Source organism: Bos grunniens, chromosome 2, assembly GCF_055505025.1.
Source record: "Bos grunniens cultivar Pamir isolate PY7600 chromosome 2, Bosgru_T2T1.0, whole genome shotgun sequence".
In the NCBI taxonomy this organism is placed as follows: domain Eukaryota; kingdom Metazoa; phylum Chordata; class Mammalia; order Artiodactyla; family Bovidae; genus Bos; species Bos grunniens.
The window spans coordinates 117,052,402-117,074,119 of record NC_141166.1 but is presented as its reverse complement, the minus strand read 5'-3'; the positions used below and the strand labels follow the sequence as shown (position 1 = coordinate 117,074,119).

At 40.8% G+C, this 21,718-nt stretch overlaps 1 protein-coding gene across 3 annotated transcripts in view; it reads left to right on the top strand.

Moving 5' to 3' along the window:
• LOC147378618 (uncharacterized) overlaps positions 1-21,718 on the top strand; it is a 210,410-nt gene that overhangs the window by 20,925 nt on the left and 167,767 nt on the right. Inside the window, exon 2 of one of the 3 annotated variants that reach the window (XR_015152954.1) lies at positions 5,546-5,611. The exons of 1 other annotated variant lie outside the window; for it this stretch is intronic. The gene's annotated coding sequence lies outside the window, so the exon portion shown is untranslated. Of the gene's footprint in view, positions 1-5,545; positions 5,640-21,718 lie in introns of all 3 variants that reach the window. One more of the 3 variants, XR_015152956.1, reaches the window with a different exon arrangement.

Genomic DNA, 21,718 nt, shown 5'->3' with positions numbered 1-21,718 from the left:
ACCAGATTGACCAAATATGGTTGTTTTTGTCTTCCAGTAGGAAGTAAGGCCTTGGGGTGGCCTTAGCAAAGATAAAGATAAATCAAATATTTTTAATCTGCTGTATTTTAGAAGAGATGGACATGAAGCTAAGGGAATACAGAAGGTTTCTTGTACTTAAAGACATCTAAAGAGTACATACGGTATTAGTAGCTTATGGAAATACTTGAGGTTTAGGCTAAATTTCAGTTTATTTCTGGCTTTTGGTAATTTCCTACACTCTGGAGTCTACAGTCTAAAGTGATTTTATGTTTCTGAATTAAAATGAGACTATGGCTTCAGATAAGGTAAGCAAGACTTTGAATGCATGGTGCAAACATGAAAAAGTCCTAAGCTGTGCTTTGAATATCAGATCATCTGTTTGTGTATGTTGTGAGTTGCAGAGTGACCAACAATAAGATCCTCTGAGTACTTGCTAGTTATGGCCTGCATAAGGGCTACCCCTGACAACGCTATTTACTATTGCATCTGGCCATGCTTCCTTCACCACTCCCTTCCCAATCCGTTTTATCCCACATGGCTTTTTCTTTTTTATAGCTCTATCACCTCCTAACATTCTACATAATTTACTTTTTATGTTTAATTTTAATTTTCTGCCTTCACCATCTCCCATGCAGGGCTGGAATCTTTGATCTGTTCACCAATGTATGTCAAGCATCCAGAGCTGTGCCTAGCACATAGTAGGTGCTTAATAAATATTAGCTGAATGAATAATACGTCATATCCTTTTTTTTTTGCTTAAAACGTGATGATAGGTTTCACTGGCCTTGTGATAAAGTGTAACTTCTTTGTGTGGCTGACATGATCCAGATTCAGATAACCTATCCAAATATATTTCTTTTCATTTTTCTCCTGAATAGTTCCAGCTCTATCAAACCTTTTAGCCTCTTTTGTTTGGGTTTTTGGACATGCTGATTCTTTTGTCTGGGATTCTCTTTGCCCATTCTTCCTCACTAATTCTGATTAGGTTTCTAGAACCCAGTTTAGATTCTTTTTTTTTTTTTTTTTCCCAGTAAGCTTTGCCTGGCCTTCCAAGTCTGGGTTAGAAGCCCCTCCTATGTGTCCTAAAGTGCATCATAGCACTTATTATATTGGTAAGAACTGCCTATTTGTCTCTTTCTCCTTTAGGCTATAAGCTCTATGTGAGCAAGAGCCAGGACTGCCTTGTTTATAGTTTTATTTGTATCAAATACATGGCCTGGTGCCTTGTAGGATGTTCAGTAAATATGCATCAAATCAGTGAATTATGGAAGGAAGGGTGTAAAACACAGACATCAGCTAGGATCATCCTACCCAGTACAGTCTGGGCAAGGCTGGCCAATGCCCTTGCCTACGGTGTTGGGACGATCTCTAGGCGTATTACTTTCTGCCCTGTTTACCTTTTTACATCGAATTCTTATTGTCTCTTAACTTAGTATAGTGTAGTATAGGGCAGGTGGCCTTGGGGTTCCACTATCTAAGCTCAAATACCACCTCTGCCATTTACTAGCTTGCTAACTTCTCTCTGCCTCAGTTTCCTTATTTGTAAAATGGGGATGATTTTGTAAAAGCACCTACCTCATGGTCCCTTATAACAATTTAATTCATTTGTACTTGTAAATTACAAAGAATTTAAGATATAGTAGGTTTCAAAAATTTAACTGTCCCAATCAACTAAATAAACACAGCTGTCCCATATATCAGAATTTTCATTGAAGACTTGCGAGTTCCATGGTCATATCACAGCCAATACATGAAGATATCTCTGTTGGGAAAAGTCTTCTTGACTATCCACCATCAGGATTTCTCTCCAGTGCACTTCCCAGCAGAAGGCTCTGGCCTTCAGCTCTCTCCTGGTCCTTCTCTCTTCCTGTCTTTTGCCTTGACCTTTGCGTAACCTGCACCTCTGTGCCCCTCTCCACAATGATGGATGGAAATACCCAAATCTTCCCTCTGTCTCTTTTGGAACACACTTAAGCTCTACTGCTCCAGGCTGACTTCCAAACTGGACTCCACATCCATCTTTATATATATGTATACATACATACATACATATATATATATATATATATATCTTGTGCCAATGAATTAGCTATATCCAGTTTTAGTAGATACTCATCTTCAGTTTAATAGGGCCATTTTCCTAGGAGGCAGCTGCAGTTTTATTTTATTTTTGAAAACTTTTTTATTTTGTGTTGGGGATTAACTGATTAACAATGTTGCCATAGTTTCAGGTGAACAGTGAAGGGATTCAGCTATATATAGGAGGGAGGCAGCTGCAGTTTTAAATGGCAAATCTCTTTTCTTCATTACAAGTAGAAAGAAAAAATAATGATAAGTACCTTAATAGATATGTGTGTGTGTGATGAATAATCACTTTCTTTGGGAAGCAGAAAACACTAGGGGCTAGTGAATCCTTTGTTTTTTCTTATTGTTTATTTTTATTTATTTTTTGGCCATGGGGCATATGGGATCTTAGTTTCCTTATCAGGGATCAAACCTGCACGCTCTGCCTTGGAAATGAGGAGTCCCAACCGCTGGGCTGCCAGAGAAGTCCCCTGAGCTTTTGCTCTTGAGACAGCACAGTTCGCTTTTGCATGAACAGCTCTGGTGGAGGCCTCTTACTCCAGAGAAGTAGCCTTTTGCTTTCCTCCTAGAGAAGTCCTTGCCTAAGTGCAGTGTTGGAAGCAGCCACATTAGCAGAACTGAGCTGCTGCAACATTGTAAACGCCAGCAAATCAAAGTGTCAGCAGCCTGGGCCCTGGGAGGCTGGCAGGGCCTGGAGTTTAGTGCCGCTGAGTCCACATCAGCATTTCTAGGGGGCTGGTTCATATCCAGCCCACACAAGTAGTGATTCAAAGTTATTTCTACTGGTGGCTCTTCCTGACCCCTGGGAAAGGTGTTTGGAGGTCTCTAGCCACAGCCCACCAGGGAGGAGGCATACCTGCTCAACTTGGCCTGCCCTCTCTCTCCAAAAGGGGCCCCATCCTAGGCAATGGATGGCAGTTTGAATGGTTGGTGGAAGCTTCCCCACCACTGCCTGTACTGATAACAGAATTTTTGTATTACTTCTCATGGGACCCATAATCACGTGAAAAGAAATGTAAGAAGACTTGTTTTCTTTTCACCACTGGATGTATTTATTTACAAAGAGGGACTTTAAATGGCCAGAAGCACATACGCTTCCTGGTAGTAAAACTCCACCTTGTGATTCACTGATTTCTCGGGCTGTGTGCCTCCTGCAGCACTGGGGCTTTGTAATATCACAGTGCTCAGACAGCCATTTCTGTCTTGTGCCAGTGGACAGATGAATCCTCCGTTTGGCGAGTGTGGCAAAAGCAAACAGTGTTTTAGACCGTAGGGTACTTTTTACATTTTAATTTGGGGGAAAAAATGTAGCTTTGGCTCTTAAAACTGTGTAAAAGAAAATGTTTATTTCTGTGTAGTGGATATTCAGTGGCCTGGCTCCCAAAGCTCATTCACCCGCAAAAGGTCCTGGTTGTGTGATCAGGGAGGTTTCACCAGGATGAGGCTTCAGGAGAGACAGAACTCAGACCCCCACGGTGCTGAGCACTGTCTGTAATGGGCGTGTTAATGGCTTGGAAATCACAGACAGCCATTTCAAATGATGTTTTCAAAGAGTTTTTAAGGCATGGGAAAACGCCTCAGATCATTAGTAAGGAAAGGAAAGGAGCAGGATGCAAAATAGTCACCAGTGAAGTTGCTCAGTCGTATCCAACTCTTTGCGACCCCATGGACTGTAGCCTACCAGGCTCTTCCATCCATGGAATTTTCCAGGCAAGAGTAGTAGAGTGGGTTGCCATTTCCTTCTCCAGGGGATCTTCCCAACCCAGGGATGGAACCCAGGTCTCCTGCATTGCAGGCAGACGCTTTCCCGTCTGAGCCACCAGGGAAGCCTAAAACAGACACAGTATGAGCTAAACTCTGAAACAACAGGTTTCATACCGTAAAGGGTTGTTGTTCAGCCGCTGAGTTGTGTCTGACTCTTCGAGACTCCGTGGACCACAGCACACCAGGCCTCCCTGTCCCTTACCATTTCCCGGAGTTTGCCCAAGTTCACATCCATTGAATTGGTGATGCCATCTGGTAAACCAAAAATGCCCTCAGTGGGTAGCAAGTTTAGGAGGTTATTTTAGTCTTGTGTCTATTAATAATGTCCAGTGATTTCTAGGTTTCCTACAGTGAGTAAATATTACTTTAAAAATCTGCATAAAAATAAATGTTTATTTAAAAAATACAGTGGAATAATCTACTTCTATCTGTGCCAATTTAAAAAGGGTTTAAATTTTTGCAATGAGGCAAAACCTTTTATTATTCCCGTTTATCATTCTCTGTTGGGAGGTAAAATGGCCTCATACGTTAGCCAACTCTTGTGATTTGCTGTGTATATTTTCACTTAAGAAATAATGATGTTTCACATATGACCTAGATTAGAACATTTGTGACAGATGCCAAACTTTTGGGGGCAAATCAGAACCATTTGGTTTTAGCTTTGATGCTAAAGCTTTTATCTTTTTATCTTAGAGCAGTGTGATAAAATTCTATAGGCAAAAATTACAAGATGTATGTGTGCAGCACATATATTTACACATAAAAATTTGCCAGTGTTATTACTGTTATAATAAAATCTTATTTAAAAATGTAATCAAGTAATTAAATATCCTAAGTTACTGACCTTTTATTTTTGACATTTGATTATTTTAGAGGAAAAAAGGCAAGTTTCTTTATCGAATAACTCCAATCTTCTTCCTCTTTCTCTTACACTAATATATAAGGGTTTAATGGACAGTTAATAAGATATATCCTTAGGCCATACCTATTCATCCTAACTTCAAGTACCTTTCACACCTCCATTTAAGTTCTAAAATAGGAATTCTGGAAGTGCATTTTGGCAACAGATAGTTCCATGACATGTTGGTGACAAAAGGGTTCTGAGCTCAAAAAATTTTAAAAACACTATGCTACTATACCACCTCCCAACTCCATTCTCAATTTATATACTTACTTTAAATGCTCTGAAATATTCTACAGTGAAGAAATCCTTTAAACTCTGTTTTTCCTAAACTTAGCCAACCAGGATATTCAGAAGTACTATTTTCCAAAGCAGTGCAGGAATCCAGACTATCAAAGAAACAGCAAATGATTTTCTTTTGCTGTACTGAAAAAAAAGGAAGAGAGTAGACAGATAAAATATATGTAAAAATAGCTCAAAAAGGCTTTATGCTTAAGTCATAACCCTCTGCGCCAAGCCGTTTGATTAACTGTAGAATTCCTCTGATTCTTAAGTAACTGTAGCAACCATTGCTTTAATTCAGGTCACAGAAGCTCTAGAAGCCAGAGTATAGGGTCGTCTCTGATCATTTCAATTTATTCCCTAACTTAAGGGTAATGCTTGCAGGAGCTGCAGAGCTCATCTGTGATATTTGCTGAAGAATGTTAGCACAAACACTCTGCTCTGAAAGCATTCTGTTTCTTGCAGCTTATTGTCTTTTTTGTTTTATCTTAGGTCTCAAAGTGACCACGTGAGCACAGAGGATCTCCTCTTAACACTGTTTGCTTATCACTTACGAGGGTAGGTCAGTGGATGTCCATTATAACAGGTACACGCCTGGTCTATTTAAAGGACAGTTTTTAGTCTTTGCTTAGCAACAAAACTTTGGAGACATTCTTTGAAAATGTCTATGAAGTCTTCTGGGTCAATTCTGTGATGCTTTTCAAGAACTGTGGCTATATTTGTTTGTGCAGCACCTAATGTACTGGAATCTTCCATCATTATCTCTTGATGCTTGTGAAATCAGTCCCTGCACTTACTGAAGTGTGGGCAAATCCATAAACAAAGAGAAGTGGTTGCGATGTCATAGCTATTTTTACAAAAGGTATCCATGACAAGGCTAATTGATTCAGGGGACTTTGTTTTCAATAAAGGAACAGCTATTAGTTTACTGTCTATCTTAATTATTCCATCCATCAACCATTTGTTGCCCTGGGCAACTGGCATCATCTTTGTTGCTTGCTAATTTTAGCTCATTTTACTCAGTGAGGCTTGTTTCTTTTGTTTCATTTTTGTGGATTTGGATGAGGAAAGAAGGACCTGACATTTCTATGGGTGAAATTATAAGCTGTGCTCTGTTGAATTCACCAACAGAAGACGTTTATCCTTCTCTTAAAAAAAAAATAAGATTGCCGTATTTTTGGGTATATGTGTACAGATGAACCAGTAAATGAACATAAATTATATGAACCTGTCAATGAACATAATCTAACCTACTTGCAAATAAGCCAACATGAGTGAGGAAAAAGCATAATTACCCTTGTCAGAGGTTTGGTCAAGGTCTCAAAAGACTCCTGAAGTTCTGGCTCTAGGAATTAAAATATGCCCAGTATTTTTTTTTTTAGTTATGTTACTTTTACATCGTCCCTGGTTTTGTTTTGCTAACCCCCCAAGACCATTCCGTCTTTCTTCACATCTCCCCACGGCTTTCATGTGCCTGTATGTATCTTTGCCCTCTCTGCCTCTGCAGACCCCTGTCTTCCTGAGCCACTAGGAATATATGCAATTTGGACAGAGGGGCCTTTTAATTGGAGCCATAGGTGATACGAAGAGAAGCAAAATACAGATGAGACACAATAAAATACTTCCAGAAAAACAACAACTGCATGGGCCAAAACGCTGGGAACATATTTTGAGATTTTGTCAAAAAGTACAACAATGATAAAATTGCATTTAGATTTTTACTTGTCTAAGAGGTAACCTCAACTTATTTGGAGACAGCTTTGCTTGTGGTGGGGGACAGATCATAACTGCTCAGTACTTGCTCTTCTTTCTTACTGTCTTCCATACTCAGCGTATGACTATGCTCTGTAGGTCTGATCATAACTATGTAGAGTTTTCTGGAATAATCAGATAAAACTTACAACAGGCTAATATAACACATTTAACTAATATTTCTTCTTTCTCTTTTTTAAAAAATATTTATTTATTTGTGGCCACACTGGGTCTTCATTGCTGCTCATGGGCTTTCTCTGGTTGCTGGGAGCAGGGGCTACTCAGCAGCTGTGATGCACAGGCTCACTGCAGTGGGTTCTCTTGTTGCAGAGCACTGGGCTCTAGGAGAGGCTTCGGTAGTTGCAGCACACAGGCTTAGTTGCTCTGAGGCATGTGGGATCTTCCTGGAACCTGGAATTGAACCCATGTCCCCTGCATTGCCAGGCAGATTCTTAACCACTAGACCACCAGGGAAGCCCTTAATATTTCTTCTCTTTTTTTGGCAGCATGGCAGTCAGCTAACAGTTCCCAGGTCACATAAATGACTCCTGTCTTTGTCAGATATTCTCTTTACTGCAAGGAAAAGAAGTTCACTTAAGGAAGCTCAATTTAAAAAGTGCTGATTAAAAGGGCACAGGGCCAGTCACATGGAACCCAGTTATGGGAAATGTAGCCAGGCTTCCTGGAGGCTAGAGCACCATTGTGGAGCTACTCTCAATCTCTCTGGTTTTCTCTTTGGGCTTGTATATTACATTTATATTTTTTTCTAGAAATATACTCTCTTCTCCTCTGTGGCAGGTAAGCTTTCTTTGCAAGCTCTTTAAGTTGTGCCCTCTTGCCACTGTTCTACATGATCTCTATTTCTTATCTATCACCATCTGATGAACTCTCACTGACTTTTTAGATCTCTTAATTCAAACGGATTATCGTTGACCTCCCCTAACCGGACTATAAACTCTATGAAGGCAGGAGTCATAAATGTTTTGCTGATCAGTATATTCTCATTGCTAGAAAGGCTCATGACATGTAGCATGCATGCAATAGATTGGTGAGTAAATGTTAACTCCAATATCTGGATTTCCTGAGATTTTTTTCTGTTGTCTGATATGTTCTCATCTCTTCAGTTCAGTTCAGTTCAGTCGCTCAGTCGTGTCCGACTCTTTGCGACCCCATGAATCGCAGCATGCTAGGCCTCCCTGTCCATCATCAACTCCCGGAGTTCACTCAGACTTACATCCATCGAGTCAGTGATGCCACCAGCCATCTCATCCTCTGTCGTCCCCTTCTCCTCTTGCCCCCAATCCCTCCCAGCATCAGAGTCTTTTCCAAGGAGTCAACTCTTCACATGAGGTGGCCAAAGTACTGGAGTTTCAGCTTCAGCATCATTCCCTCCAAAGAAATCCCAGGGCTGATCTCCTTCAGAATGGACTGGTTGGATCTCCTTGCAGTCCAAGGGACTCTCAAGAGTCTTCTCCAACATGGCAGTTCAAAAGCATCAATTCTTCGGTGCTCAGCTTTTTTCACAGTCCAACTCTCACATCCATACATGACCACAGGAAAAACCATAGTCTTGACTAGACAGACCTTTGTTGGCAAAGTAATGTCTCTGCTTTTCAATATGCTATCTAGGTTGGTCATAACTTTCCTTCCAAGGAGTAAGCGTCTTTTAATTTCATGGCTGCAGTCACCATCTGAGGTGATTTTGGAGCCCCCCAAAATAAAGTCTGACACTGTTTTCACCGTTTCCCCATCTATTTCCCATGAAGTGGTGGGACCAGATGCCATGATCTTAGTTTTCTGAATGTTGAGCTTTAAGCCAACTTTTTCACTCTCCACTTTCACTTTCATCAAGAGGCTTTTGAGTTCCTCTTCACTTTCTGCCATAAGGGTGGTGTCATCTGCATATCTGAGGTTATTGATATTTCTCCCAGCAATCTTGATTCCAGCTTGTGCTTCTTCCAGTCCAGCGTTTCTCATGATGTACTCTGTATACAATTAAATAAGCAAAATGGCTGTCTCATCTCTTGGTTTTGGTTACATGGTCTCATATTTAGTGCTGAACATTATATATGAAAGATTGAAGGGAGTGTTTAAAATTCTAGATGATGTTGTCGTCCCCAGCGAGGATATATTTTTGCTTCTGATGCTTGGACAGGGCTATTAGGATAGAGGCTCATTACCTTAGTTCAATCTGAAATTGAGCTAATTTAAATTTGTGTTTCAGTCTTTACAGAGATCGTTTATTTCTGGTAAGGCCTTGTTCTTAGGGTGTGGCCCTTCAGTGATGCGGAAGGAAAGTTTGGGGTCTTTCCAGGACCCTTATTCTTAGTGAACCCTGAACTCTAATTTTTTTTTTGTCTCAAATAGCCGAAAACTGAAAGCAGAAAGCTCTTCTTAGCATTTTAGCCCCTCTGCCACTACTTAAAACGCGTCAAGAAGAAAAGCGTTGCCAAATGTCACTCATCTCTCCCTGTGCTTTCCTTTTCTTCTCTCCAAGATCTTGGCCCCCATGTCTTGCGATTTCAGTAGTTATTTTGTTGTTCAGTCTCTGAGTCATATCCAACTCTTTGTGACTGCATGGACAGCAGCATGCCAGACTTCCCCATCCTTCACTATTTCCTGGAGCTTGCTCAAGTTCATGTCCATTGACTTGGTGATGCCATCCAACCATCTCATCCTCTGTCGCCCTCTTCTCCCCCTGCCTTCAATCTTTCCCAGCACCAGGGTCTTTTCCAGTGAGTTGGCTCCTTGCATCAGGTCACCAAATTTATTGGAACTTCAGCTTCAGCATTGGTCCTTCTAATGAATATTCAGGACTGATTTTCTTTAGCATTGACTGGTTTGATCTTCCAGTCCAAGGATGCTCAAGAGTCTTTTCTAGCTCCACAGTTCAAAAGCATCAATTCTTTGGTGCTCAGCCTTCTTTATGGTCCAACTCTCATATCCGGACTTGACTACTGGAAAAACCATCGCTTTGACTAGATGGACCTTTGTCAACAAAGTGATGTCTCTGGTTTTTAATATGCTGTCTAGATTATTTTAATGTTTTTGGTTTTGTATTTTAACTCACCTGGCTGCTCTTGGCAACAAGGTTGATTTAAGTTGAGTCTATTACAGCCAAAAGTGGGAGCCAGCTGTTGAGTAAATGAATAATATATTCTAGAGAAAGAATCTGAAGGGCCTATCTTGGATTAGGTGGTTCTGCTCGTTTCATAGCCCCGGCCAAAGGGGACAGGATACTGTAGTTCTTGAAGATATACTCTGCTGCAGGCAGGGCAGGCTAAACTCAGGACAAGTTGAATGTGGCAGGCATTGTCAAAGGTTTCTGCTTCATATATCTTCAAGATTATCATGACTTTTATTAACGCCTTGCTTTGACACTTTATGATTTATACAACTCTGCAATGAGTGTTCTCCTCTTGTTGCAATCTTCCGGCGTCTGTGATTGGTGTTTATGTTAACATTTACTCTAATACCCTGTTGTGTGTAATCACCTCATCCATAGCCTATACTCCTAAAATATTAATGTCCTAGATCTTATAATGGCCAGTTTTCCATTGTTCTCAACACTGTCTCTTTCCACCTGCTCCACCCACCCCTAAACTTCCTCAAGGGCAGGAAAGGCCAGTGTTTGGACATTATACCAACTGTCTCTGCCCTCTTCAGCTCTTTCCACTCCCCATATGTGGAGCTCCTGAACAGTTAATATCTGTTCCTGTGCCTCAAGTCAAGGATCCAGGGGGCTGGAGACTTTGAGGACAAAGCACGATGTCTGAGTAGCAGGGTAGGATGAAGGACAGAGGGCAAACTGAGCTTCAGTATGAATTTCTAAGAGGCACCATTGCATATTTCTCTTACTTGAAATATATTGTCTGTGATTCCCTGAACAAATGCTTGAAATGAAAATACCTAGGTGAACTTACAAGTTGATGACAACACATCCATTCTTACATGGCTAGCAGTTTAGAAACTAGGAATACAAATGAGGAAGAGGTGCTTCAATGGGAAAAAAATGAACAAAGAAATGAATAAAGAAAAAAGGCTTTTTAATCTTATGTGATCAGTTTTGATTCTGCTCATCTTTTCAGAGTCTGGATAAATTGAGGCTATACCTGACAATACTGTTTGTTTTAAATGGCTCTCTAAACTTCCACTGAAACAGAGCAAGAACGTGATCACTATCATAAGAGCTGACACCTACTGAGAGCTTGGTTTTCCATATGCATTGTCACTGAAGTCTTAATACAACCCTATGAAGTAGGCATTGTCACCATCGATTTATAGGTGATGGAACTGCAGTTAGGCAGGGTAATTTCCCCAAAGTTACAGAGGGCTTAGTAAGTGGCAATGCCAGTATTTGGAGTCTGATCTCGGATCCTGCGCTTTGAAATGCTACACTATACTGCCTCTCTAGATACATACACTACATGTTAAAATGTTTATTTTATGACTGCCCACACAGTAAGAAAAATACGTGGGAAAAAATTGTTTTCTGTAGGAAAAGGGACTGTCAGCATTTCCTTATTTGGGTATTTACTAAACTGCTGTAATAAAGTGCAGTGACTCAGTCAAGCTTGATGTCTATCTCTCTTTCATATAATAACCTAGAGGAAAGCAGGGGTCCAGCATCATCCAGGAACTGAGTTTCGTTTTCTCCTCTTGTTCTGCTACTCCCAAAGTTGTTGCCCATGTCGGCCTGGCTGAGTCTGGTGTTATGTCCACATTCCAGCCCATAGGAAGTGGGAATGAGAGAAAGAGTGCAAACTCAGATATCTTAAAATGCCATGAGTTGGAAGTTGCAGGAACTTAGTCACATAACCACAGGTAGCTGCAATGGAGGCAAAGACATGTAGTCTTTATTTAGATGGCTTTGTGTTTTGCTAAAGCTTTCAAGGGGATTCTATTTCTAAAAAAGAGAAGGAACCAATGAATACTGGGGAACAGTTAACAGTCTGTTCAATTTCCAAATTAGTAATACAAGCAGTCATATATTTATGAGTTTGGAATTTTTAAAGTCATTTGGCATTGGTTATAAGTGATTCTTTTCATTTATAATGACACTATCCTGTCTTGTACATAATTAAGATAATCAGAATAATACTTTAACTCAAGGCAGATTCTATAGTCTAAATTGGGCTTCCCAGGTGGCTCAATGTTAAGGAACCTGCCTTCAATGCAGGAGCTGCAGGAGACGCAGATTTGATCTCTGGGCTGGGAACATCCCTTGAAGGAGGAAATGGCAACCCACTGCAGTATTCTTGCCTGGGAAATCCCATGGAGAGAGGAGCCTGGTGGGCTACAGTCCATGGGGTTGCAAAGAGTCACATGGCTGATAGGCAGCATGCACCTAGTCTATGCACATAGTCCAAATTAGATTAAAGAGATTATGTGTCATTGTTTTACAGCAAAAGAGATTATAAATACCATTAAGATAAGCTTCACTTTAAGGAATATTTATAGGTACACATTGTATAGGGCATCTGACTAGATATTTGGAATTAGCTTATAGGAATTAATTATAAACATGCCATTTCTTCTCTATTTGATTTGTAAGATAAGATTGATGAGTGTACATGCAGAACAAAAGGGGATTTAATAACTGTTCAGCCTCACACCAAGTAGGCAGTCTGCTTTAAAACAAACACAGCACATCAGCATACTCATGACTCTAAGCCTCTGGACTTGATTAGCATCCTTAGGCAAATTAAGATTTCTTAAACCCCCAGGGGTGGGGAGTCACCTGAGGGCTCACAGCCTCAGGAAAATGATGACATCTAGGACTGCAATTTTTATTTTCAAAGAGGGTTTGGTTTGGAAATTTCTGTACATGAATGTTGATGAAAATTCACAATGCTCCCAAATAGCATATTTAAAACAAAACACCTTTTTGGATACAGTGAGCCTCCGAGTTCCTGCCATTTGCCATTATTTGGTTTGGCTTGGTCTCTGAAGGCAGGGCTTGTGTTTTTTGGTGATAGCACGTTCTCTTTTTCCCACATAATTTCTGCAGTCCTGCTTGCTTACAGCGATCATTAGTTTTAGTTCATGGACCAGGAAAGAGCTTCTCCAGGGATGGGCACTAAAACCATGGAACATGAAGCTGTAAGTATCTCACACAGCATAGTCCAGCAACCCATGGACCAGTGAGGGAACTGAGGTGCTGAATCACGGCTTCCTGCCTAGTACGAGATAGTTGGGTCTAGAACCTATGTCTCTAGACTCCTAATCCAGGGCTCTTTCCCAGCCTTGCTTGCATTTATTAATTGCAGTTTGAGAATTTAATCAAAGCTCTCCAAAGTCCTATCTTTTTATTTAAAACTCATTTAGAGTCTAAAAATGCTTGAATTCTCTACTGAATTAGGAATTCCCTGGCATAAGTCTGTCCCAAGGGGCCAGAAGTGCTCACATTGACCAAGGGCACCTATTTTTTTTCTTTTTGACTTGGACATTATTTGCAAGTGAATTACCTATATCCAGTCATTGTAATTGTGTGGATGTGTGTTTAGCAAATTCAGTCAGTTCAGTTCACTTGCTCAGTTGTGTCTGACTCTTTGTGATCCCATGAACTGCAGCATGCCAGGCCTCCCTGTCCATCACCAACTGCCAGAGTCTACCCAAACACATGTTCATTGAGTTGGTGATGCATCCAGCCATCTCCTCCTCTGTCATCCCCTCTGCTCCTGCCCTCAATCTTTCCCAGCATCAGGGTATTTTCAAATGAGTAAGCTCTTCACATCAGGTGGCCAAAGTATTGGAGTTTCAGCTTCAACATCAGTCCTTCCAATGAACACTCAGGACTGATCTCCTTTAGGATGGACTGGTTGGATCTCCTTGCAGTCCAAGGGACTCTCAAGAGTCTTCTCCAACACCACAGTTCAAAAGCATCAATTCTTTGGTGCTCAGCTTTCTTTATAGTCCAACTCTCATATCCATACATGACTACTGGAAAAATCATAGCCTTGACTAGATGAAACTTTGTTGACAAAGTAATGTCTCTGCTTCTTAATATGCTGTCTAGGTTGGTCATCACTTTCCTTCCAAGGAGTAAGCGTCTTTTAATTTCATGGCTGCAACCACCATCTGCAGTGATCTTGGAGCCCAAAAAAATAAAGTCTGACACTGTTTCTACTGTTTCCCCATCTATTTGTCATGAAGTGATGGGACCAGATGCCATGATCTTAGTTTTCTGAATGTTGAGCTTGAAGCCAACTTTTTCACTCTCCTCTTTCACTTTCATCAAGAGGCTGTTTAATTCTTCTTCGCTGTCTACCATAAGGGTGGTGTCATCTGCATATCTGAGGTTATTGATATTTCTCCCGGCAATTTTGATGCCAGCTTGTGCTTCATCCAGGCCAACATTTCTCCTGATGTACTCTGCATATAAGTTAAATAAGCAGGGTGACAATATACAGCCTTGATGTACTCCTTTTCCTATTTGGAACCAATCTGTTGTTCCATGCCCAGTTCTAACTGTTGCTTCCTGACCTGCATACAGGTTTCTCAAGAGGCAGGTCAGGTGGTCTGGTATTCCCATCTCTTTCAGAATTTTCCACAGTTTATTGTGATCCACACAGTCAAAGGCTTTGACATAGTCAATAAAGCAGAAGTAGATGTTTTTCTGGAACTCTCTTGCTTTTATGATGATCCAGCAGATGTTGGCAATTTGATCTTTGGTTCCTCTGCCTTTCCTAAAACCAGCTTGAACATCTGGAACTTCATGGTTCACATATTGCTGAAGCCTGGCTTGGAGAATTTTGAGCATTACTTTACTAGCGTGTGAGATGAGTGCAATTGTGCGGTAGTTTGAGCATTCTTTGGCATTGCCTTTCTTTGGGATTGGAATGAAAACTGACCTTTTCCAGTCCTGTGGCCACTGCTGAGTTTTCCAAATTTGCTGGCATATTGAGTGTAGCACTTTCACAGCATCATCTTTTAGGATTTGAAATAGCTCAACTGGAATTCCATCACCTTCACTAGCTTTGTTCATAGTGATGCTTCCTAAGGCCCACTTGACTTCACATTCCAGGATGTCTGGCTTTAGGTCAGTGATCACACCATCGTGATTATCTGGGTCGTGAAGATCTTCTTTGTACAGTTCTTCTTGCCACCTCTTCTTAATATCTTCTGCTTCTGTTAAGTCCCTACTGTTTCTGTCCTTTATTGAGCCCATCTTTGCATGAAATATTCCCTTAATATCTCTAATTTTCTTGAAGAGATCTCTAGCCTTTCCCATTCTGTTGTTTTCCATTTCTTTGCACTGATTGCTGAGGAAGGCTTTCTTATCTTTCCTTGCTATTCTTTGGAACTCTGCATTCAAATGGGTATATCTTTCCTTTCCTCCTTTGCTTTTCATTTCCCATCTTTTCACAGCTATTGTAAGGCCTTCTCAGACAGCCATTTTGCTTTTTTGCATTTCTTTTTCTTGGGGATGGTCTTGATTCCTGTTTCCTATACAATGTCACGAACTTCCATCCATAGTTCATCAGGCACTCTGTCAATCAGATCTAGTCCCTTAAATCTATTTCTCACTTCCACTGTATAGTCATAAGAGATTTGATTTAGGTCATACCTGAATTGCCTAGTGGTTTTCCCCGGGTTCTTGAATTTAAGACTGGCAAATTAATTTAACTCTAAACATTTAAGTTACCTCAATTTTTATAACTGTTTTGGCACAATACATTTTGTTTTAATAAAACAGGAGCCTAGACAACTGAAAATCAAGAGGGCCTCATGGTCTTTGAGAGATGTTTGGGTAATGTCACATGTAGGTATACAGTTGAGGCTGAATAAATATTTGTTGAATTGAGTTTGAGTCCTGATCAGAGAATCCAATCTCTATGTAATTGCTTTGCTGTTGCTTTCAGTCTTGGTGAAAATCAGAAATGTACAATGGAAAGAGCACAGGCCCTGGTATGAAGACACAGAATGCTGAATGCTGACTCCACTTATGAGTTAGGACATGACTGAGTGACTGAGCTGAACTGAACTGAACCTTCAGCCAGTCATTTACGCTTCCAGAGCCCCAGTTTTTTCATCTGCGATATGGGGGTAAGAACACTTGCTTCATCAAAGGGTTGTGTAGCAGAGCTACATTTTCAAGAAAGATGATGTTTGTGAAAGTCTTTGGAAATGGGAGGCACATTGATTTTTGTTACTGTTGCGGTAGTTTTATTTTTATATTATTTCACTTGATTTCCAGCTCAGTGGCCCATGTTCTAGTAAGTTAGATTGTTTCAGGGTAGACTAGAAAATGTACCAAGCTTGACTATAGGAAAGTGTGTTTGAATACACTCATACAGTGATCTGAGAACCCAACAATGCATCATCAGATCCAGGATATCTTTGCCAATTGATGGGACCCCTTCTTTGGGTAAGACCTCCACTCTTCCACCCACCAACCTGCTGGGGAGGCCGCTCAGTAGGTTCAGAATCCACTCTCCACCCCCAGGAACTAGGCAGTGATGAGTCATATATGACCTCCAGCATGTTCCTTCTTTGTTCTCTAGAATATCTATTCTCTGCAAACCCCCTCACCTTCTAAAGTCCGCATGGCTGTAGAAAGGTGGCAAGAGGCCAAACGCTGTCCTTGAGCAGTCACAGGGACTTCCCTGTCCTCTGAGCATGCATGACATTGGCAGTCTGAAAGGAACCCTCATCTTTCTTGGTTGTCTTTGTCTTCTTTCTCTCTTTTTGATAATAAAATCACAAATGCAAAAATGTGGGAGCATTTGTTCCAGACATAAGCTCTTCCTTCCAATAGTTACCTTAGAGCTGTACCTTTGTCAAGTTCTTACATTACTCTTGCTGATTAAGATGGGGAGAAATTCTTAGTAGAGCTCTAGCAAGAAAGCTGCACATGTAAAAGTTCAGAGGTCATTAAGTCCCTGGAAGTTCACACAGTTGAGGGATTCATTGCATGAGGTGCTGAGGCAGGAGAGGGCAAGGGCCAAATAGGCTGGCCTTGCAGACCAATGAAAGGAGCTTGTGGGCAGTAGGAGCCACAGAAGTGTGTTAAGCTGGGGATCAGGCTGGCATTTGATCCCTCTTCTTCTCTGAACCTTTGATTGGAGACCCATAGAGCTCCTGAGTCTCTGCACATGGGAACCAGAGAAATGCTGTCTAAAGGCATATGTTCCAGAAGAATAGCTTAGTGCGTAGAAGGCCAAGAGATTTCCTTGAAAGGAAGAAGTAGGAAAGAGGTATTGGAGGCTTTATGGCAGAGGCAAGATTAAATACTTTGAAGTCAGAAGTCAGTCAGAGACGTCCATTGTCAGGGTCCAGTGTGAGGGACCATGGCCAGAAGTCTTCCCGGAGCCTGTCCATAGTCACACACGCCTATACTCTGTGAGAAGAGGTTCAATTCCGATCAGCCACGACCAGACCCATCTCCAGCCTGTCTGTGCTTTTCTTAGCCTGGAAGATAATGAGCGCAGCAATCCAGCTTACCATCGGAGCAAAGCTGGTTCTAAAATCAAAGGAACCCATACCAAGACTGTGTGGCTACCACAGGGAGTCAGTGTGTGATCCAGGCTTGCCCTGTATCATAGGTAACCATTCTTGGCCTCTCCAGACAAACACAGCTTTTTGGCATTGAAAATGGCTTTCTGGCTTACATGTGGGCATGTTGGTGATTCTGTAACAAACCTGAGTCAAAGAGATCCATCTTGAAAATCATCATATAAACAAGCTCTGTGAGATTAGAGGTGCAAACTCCATAAACATGGAGTAATTCAAACTTATCTTTGATGAACTTATTTAATATAATTAGGGTATTTTATTAAACAATATTGTGATCAAATGAAGACCTTAATCAACAAATTGGAGAGGAAGTGGGAAGAGCCGGAGAACTTGGAATGACTTCAGAATTTTGCCTGCGTCTGGCCCTGATTTTTTTTATCCCAAGAACCAGTTGGGAAGATTTCCTTTTGGGAAAGTTAATTGAGGTGTGTGGGACCTTCTACCCCGCTGATTGATTTTATCCCAGAACACAGGGATGGATTTGTTATATGCAATTAGTGAAAAAAAACACCCTAAGTACACATTCTGCAGGGGCAGTTTGGGTTGGCTGACAGATTTGCAATGCTATCTCGAGAAACACTCTTCTTCCTTGTCATTGCCTTGGAAGAGTAGCAGTAGGACCCAAAGTGAGCGTGAGTCACAGGGAGAGAAGGAACTTGTCTCACAGCGGGTGTCCGCTGACAAGAGAGTGACCTGTCTTTTGGGCAGGTCAGCTAATGCTTTGGCATGGTAGGCGGGCATCCATGAGAGATGCAGAGAAGGGCATTCTGATACAGGTCATACTGATCGAGGATAAACTTGTGGTTTGGTTGTGGTTTAGTCGCTAAGTTGTGTCTGACTCTTGTTGAGCCCTCAGGGAAGCCCTGGAGGATAAGCTTCGACAAGCTCTCAAGTTCCCTTTAATGAAAGGCTTGGCACTCTGGAGAGAGAGGAAGAGAGGCAGGGGAAAGAGCAGGGGGAGGGAGAAGAACAAGGGGTGGGGGCTGGGGGGAAACAATGACTTCCTTTCCTAACTGTAAACATGCCAACTTAGAAGCTTAGAGAGATTATTATTTCAACTCTTCAGTGAACCCTAATTTAATTTCCTTTTCATTTGTTCTCTTTTGTCCTTTTCTCAGTTTGCTGTTACCACTCCTCCTCCTTTTACTTTTCTTTCTCCTTTTTAAAAGAAGCTCATAAACAGAAAAATTTTAGGACAGTTTAGTTATGCTATTGGAAAAAAATTGAGGTAATCTTCTCTGGGGATTTTAGAAACACTGACTCTGATAGAAACCATGAGAATGTGCTGTGGAACACAATTGTAAAATGTGCAGTCAGTTACACAGGTATTTTAAATCTGATGGTTCTGAAGGGTGATTTGATTAGGTAATTACCCTTGTAAAGGAGTAACTTAATCTGTGAGACACTCCCGCAGTAGAAAATTCATACTGCCCTGGTTTAAAATAATTTCTTCACAAATTGCACTTAAAAATAATTGGAAATTTTAAAAAAGCAAATCTAATTTTTCAATAAAAATCAACTTTAAAAATTCCTCCCTGGTGGTCTGGTATTATTAAATATTCTTCTGGATTTTTTTTTTTCTTATCTTGTTTTATTGGAAGGAGAAAAACAATTATCTGTAAACGTAATTTTTAATGCATGGTAATAAAAATAAATGGCATAGTTCTGCCGCAGTTCACCTAAATCTTCTTCCCTGGTGGTCTAGTGGTATTAAATAATCGGTACCACATGTATTCATCATTTGCTGACAGCAAAAGAAAAACTTTGGCATTTTATTGTCTAAAGAAATAGGCATGATGCTACTTAGGCTTCTGGGGAGACATTGCTGATGGTCTGTGAAGAAACCTTCATTTTCCTTGCTGGTGGGGCTGTGCTTTTTGTTAATTTCCATGGCACTCTTTACAAGGTTGATTTGAGTTCCTCTTGCAGGTTGCCCTAAGAGTCTTTTGGCTTTTTTTTCCCCTGCATTAATTGGGGCAATGAAAATGTGTTATATATTGTTAACTCTGTGTTGGGTGGGAAACTATTGCAGTTGGGTAACACCAAAAAATGAGCACCGAAGAGTCCTCTTTGCAGTTGTGTTGAAGGTGAACTGTTAGCAACCTCAGGAAAACATCTCAGCCTTGGTTCCTAGTGCTTACTCCCTTCAATCAGATGAAGCTGAATTTGTTGCTACAAATTTTGAACTTGAAAATTGATTCATGCTTTGGCTATGTGTATTAAAACCATACCTTGTTTCCTCTTATGAAAAAAGATTTATAAAAGTTTAAGGAAGGTTAAGTCAGTGCTTTTGTTGTGGTATGTAATAAATACAGTGGTTATCTACTGTAACTGGAAAATACAATGGTTTTCTGGAGCACACAGATGTGATCTGTGTGTCAGGTTTTAGGAGTTACAATGAAAGGCAAAGTGATCTCATTTGCATACATATTTACTTATACATATTTATTGCCAAAGCAATAAAGTCACTTCTTCCCGAGAAATACATGTCTTATGTAATTGAAGTGATGGGTAAAAAAGTAGAGGCATGATGGATTGTTCCGTGAGATGACGTTTGTCCCCTGGTGCACCAGTAGAGGCCGAAAGGAGGCCTCGCACCAATTGTTATTTCTGATACGCGGCACCATGTTATAGCAATAAACCCTCACATAGGGTTGAGTTCAAATTCTACTACCTTTCTTTATTAGCTGTGTCACACCAAGCGACTTAAACTGCCTGAGCCTCAATTTCTTCACTTATACAATATTGGAGGATAAGACCATATACCTTATGGATGCTAAAGACTGGGTGATCCTTCGCACAATGGCGGGCACATACTAAGTGTTATTTGCTAGTTAAAAAAAAAAAATTATAATGGGAACTAACACTTTTCATGTTTTGGGGAATCTGTTGCTTTGAATTAAAAAAAAAGTTCTTCTCCAGGATTACTCTTGGGTCATTCCATAAAAATGAGATTTTTTTTCATAGGGAGATCGTCACCTTGGGAATTCATGAGCTTGTATGAATCAAAACATTTAATCAAGAAAGAGCAGCATTCCTTGAGCTCGTTTTCCTTAGAAGTCCCGCAGACGGCCTTCAGATCCACCTTGTTTTGACTACCTTAGAGCCTGGAAAGAGCAAAATGTGGACGTTCAATGTTGCCTCAACTGTCCGGAGCTCACCATGCTCCGAAGAGTCCATAAATTAGAAATACTCCTTAGGTTGTTCTGAGATGCAGCTTTGATTTCACAATTTTGTAAAGGTGTGAGAACTGAAGGAATTCAAAGAAACCTGCAAAACGAATTTCACTTTTTCAGGATCTCAACACTTCCCCCGCCTTGAGCTGGACATGTGGGGGGTGGTGCGGCCCTCTTCCTGAGAAATCCAACTACATGAGCTGTAGACATTTGCCTCCTCAAAGAGTTTTCTCCCACGCCAGCAGTATAAAACAATTTTAACTCTGATAGAAATCTTTCATTTGTAATGGAAAACATACGTGCCGGGCTTGAGTGGAGTAGCGGCTGCCAAGCTGTGTGTGGCAGGAGTGAATCTCCACTGAGCTCCAAAGCATTCCTGATTTTATGGCAAGTCTCTCCATTGGAGTCCTTATTAATAGGTTTTATGTAGGTGGCTTTTTAGTGATCGACTGCAGAGCAAAAGGGTTTTTTGTAAAATGTTTGAAAGGCAGCATGCAAGCCCTGGAGGGAACAGGTTTTAATTTTGTGGTGTTTTGATTTTAAATGGTATTTGATGGCATGTCTTTGCCTTTAAACTTCTCCAACTGATGCTAGCAGCATCCCTGGACTTGAGGGGGAAACTCCCTTACAGTGTAGCAATTACTGATTTATGTCCCGGTGATAAGAATGTGTTTTACTGTGGTCATAATATTTGTTCAATTTAACTACTAGGTACTATAAAGTATCATAAAAGCTTCTCCTCTGATCAAATGTTATGAAACAAAAGATCATAAGCTGCTCTCGATCCATGCACTCTCTGCCTGTGGTATCTGTGGGCGTGCCACCACAAAGAGAGGACTGACTATGGTCTCAAGGGTGAATTTCTATGTCCTCCAACTCTTATTTTACAGTCAGTTCCCAATAGAGGTCGTTTAGTCACATCTGATGCTTTCTTGTCATCTGTTGGACTCTATTTCAAGACTATGATCTATCCCTTTGTAAAAAACTTTGCACAATGAAGGAAACTATAAGCAAGGTGAAAAGACAGCCTTCAGAATGGGAGAAAATAATAGCAAATGAAGCAACTGAAAAAGAATTAATCTCAAAAATATACAAGCAGCTCGTGCAGCTCATCCAGAAAAACAAATGACCCAATCAAAAAATGGGCCAAAGAACTAAACAGACATTTCTCCAAAGAAGACATACAGATGGCTAACAAACACATGAAAAGATGCTCAAC